This window comes from Bidens hawaiensis, unplaced genomic scaffold (assembly GCF_021521415.1).
Source record: "Bidens hawaiensis isolate Kalapana, Puna unplaced genomic scaffold, B.hawaiensis_p1.1 tig00005498_1, whole genome shotgun sequence".
Taxonomy (NCBI): domain Eukaryota; kingdom Viridiplantae; phylum Streptophyta; class Magnoliopsida; order Asterales; family Asteraceae; genus Bidens; species Bidens hawaiensis.
Genome location: NW_027491353.1, coordinates 1162308 through 1165605, shown reverse-complemented (window position 1 = coordinate 1165605; position 3298 = coordinate 1162308). Strand labels below are relative to the sequence as shown.

At 34.5% G+C, this 3298-nt stretch overlaps 1 pseudogene across 1 annotated transcript; it reads right to left on the bottom strand.

Annotated features, from left to right (window-relative positions):
- Positions 1-2301: 2301 nt before the first annotated feature.
- Positions 2302-3082, bottom strand: LOC143629965 (putative LRR receptor-like serine/threonine-protein kinase At1g53430; annotated as a pseudogene). Its single transcript, XR_013153058.1, has 3 exons — positions 2970-3082; positions 2635-2845; positions 2302-2542 (listed from the first exon to the last, which is right to left on the bottom strand). The product of XR_013153058.1 is annotated as a putative LRR receptor-like serine/threonine-protein kinase At1g53430 (transcript).
- Between the last annotated feature and the right edge of the window lie 216 nt (positions 3083-3298).

The following is a 3298-nucleotide window of genomic DNA, read 5'->3' as shown; positions in this document are numbered from 1 at the left end:
GCCACCGTAAGTAGACGGTCATCGGTAGAAACTAAAACTGATGATTCAAGTTGTATCTAATCTTTGAAACAAAAGACTGGGAGAGAGATTAGATGAAGACAGAGAGAATGTTGAGCTTCTAAATGGTATAGGGAAATTTCAGAGTGTGGTGATATCAAAAGAGAGAGAGAGAGAGAGACGCTGCCGGAGGTATAAAGAGAGAGAATCATCATTAATACTAATAAGTGGATACATGGCATCATCATCTTTTTCTTTATTTCTTGAGTAAAAGACACGTTAATGGATACGTGTAAACAAACCAAACACATGTAGGACAACAAAGACAGTTGAAAACGTACAACCACCACAGCTAAGCATACAACACACTAAAGCCCGTTTTCAAATGAACAGGGAATCTTACACTGATTAGCAACTTGTAAAATATAACATATAATAATATGCCATGAAACTAATCTCAAATGATTAAGATTGAGGCCCATACTCCATTCAACAACTATTCCTAACCTTGATATATCATCATGATATTTTTGTATTAATTTATCTTCCATGCATTATATCGATTTTGACGGACATTTCCACCTTCCATTTTATATAAATTCATTGCTTTTAGCTATTTTTTTGCATTTGAAACACGTATGGTTCTTCGCTTCAACTAGTTTTTAGAATAAATCTTTAAAATTCAAATATGAACAAATTAGGAGTATTATTAAATAAAAAACTAACCCAAAAATAATTCAAAGTGTTGGAAATATCGTTAACAAAAAGCTACATGTACAGTAATTTTTTTCATTTTTGATTTTTTAATTCCTTTATAAATTAACTCGAATATTTTAGTAACCAATTAATCGAACACATTATATTTAGGTATTATATTTCGTTTGGTACTTGCCATAGTGTGCGAGTTTGGCAACACCGAGTTTAGACGTTGCATAACGAAAACAACAACAGAACAAAATGTTTCAACACCCTTTTGGTTATTCTACGACTATATTTATGGGTTTTCTCTTTCGTTTGCTATAACGAGTAAATCAAGACCGAAAAAATGTACGCCCGGCGTAATGCGTAGGTTTGATCTCCCTATTTATGTAGTTTATGTATAATCGAGACCATATCAATTATACGCATGTATCTGTGATGCGGTATGTGCACGTATGTACGCACGTGGTAAGGAGTGCTAAAATGCCTTTTTTTATTATCATGTTAATAGTGTAGTAATGGTTTAAGATGGACGAGTTAAATAGTTATTGGGCTTGAATGTTTAAATTGGTTATTTGGTTTAATGGTTAATGAGTTTGTTTAATAGACACACAGACGCACGAACAATGCCAACAGAAAGATGATACGGGGATAATACATATTGAACTTAAGTTCGAGACACCATAGAAGCTTCTTTAGAGACATGGGTGGCCCCCAACCCCCTTTTTTTACAATAGTGTAAATTTACTTGTTTTTCGTCCATAAATTTTTATACGTAGTGTAAATTACTTGTATTCGATAGAAATTTTGAGCCCCCCCTGTTTATGTTTTTTTTAAAATACATTTTGAGTTCGGCCCCGGTGTTCTTTTCCGAGCTTCACCACTGGTTTGAGATTCATTAAAAAAACCATTCACCCTAGGGTGTACAAATTATGTAATTAAATATGCTTCATATATAGTGTTTACAAAACCCTCAGCTTGAAACATTAACGTCAATGACTTATTCTTAATTGTTGAACAAAAGAGTCTTGCAGAGGTTGTATATCTTGATCAAGCTTCCCTTTGAGTGCTTGCAACCTGAGCTCGTATTCAGATGCTAGATTCATGTCTGAGTCTTTGATTTTAGGACGACCCTCGAGCATATTCACTACTTCGGACATGGTAGGCCTAAGAGCCGGGGACTGACTAGTGCATAATATAGCAACTTTCATCATTGTCACCGCCTCTATTTTGTTGAAGTCAGACACTAATCTTGGATCTACTAAATCTCTCAAATCTCCCTTTTTCTTTGAGAACAATAGCCTTGGACAAGTAAAAGAGACATAATAAGACAATGCTATTGAGATTGGTGGAAATGATGATCATATTGTAATTTCAGTAAAAAGAAACTTACCATATCAACTAGTGAAACATAATCTTCCTTTGGTCGATATTTCATATTGTTCTTTCCAGCAACAATTTCCAATGCAAGAACCCCAAAACTGTATACATCGGCTTTAAAGGTTAAGTATCCTCATAATGCGTATTCTGGTGCACCCCTGAATCATAAATAAACTTTGTTAAAGAAAATTTTCCAGAATAAGAAAATAAACTAATAACATCAACTCACATAGTTCCCGCAATTCTAGTGCTAATGTGAGTGTTTTCTTTTTCATTGAGCTTAGCCAAACCAAAATCTGAGATCTTTGGAGTAAGGTCGGCATCCAGAAGTATATTTGCAGCCTTGATATCTCTATGAACCATGTTAAGTGCGGTCTCTTCGTGTATGAATGCCAACCTCTTGCAATGCCAACACAGATTCTTTGTCTTGTAGGCCAATCAATTTTCATCTTAGCCTCATCATGGTCTGAAATTGAATGAAAAAAAATCTTAAATCTTAGTTATATTTAGAACTACAAGATTCTCATGCAGTAGAAAAGAAAAAAAGAGAATACATACCAAACAGAGCATGTGCTAAAGAATTATTCTCCATGTACTCGTAAACAAGTAATAGGTGGTTCTGTTCGGCACAACACCCGTGTAGTCTTACGACATTGGGGTGTTGTATTCCAGCTATCATCCCTATTTCAGTCACAAATTCACGGTTTCCTTGCTTTGATTTTGAAGAGAGTTTCTTCACAGCAATTATAGTTTCATCCAATAGTGTACCCTGCAATTAAGATATTACATATCTATAAACTACACTTAATTTGTTTGTTATTCACTTTTCAGCTTTGGCTTATACATTGGAACAAGTTATAGGCAAGGAAAAACAGATTTATTTACATTAATACCTTGTAGACGGATCCAAAACCACCCTCTCCAAGTTTATTAGATTCATCAAAGTTACCCGTGGCAGCTTTGATTTGTTTATATGTAAATACACCAGTACTCAAGTCCATTCCTCGTATATAAAACACATGTTACAAATGAATAAACTTATGTTAACTTAAAACACAAACTTATTATACCGAGTCACATTAGTAATATACCTCTTTCCCTTATTATTTGGTTTCCGATATAACCCTTCTTCCATGCAATACCAACAAATGTGAGTGTGAGGATCAATGCTGCAGCCACCGCTCCAATGACTAGGAATGTTATTTTTTTGACATGAGGTGGC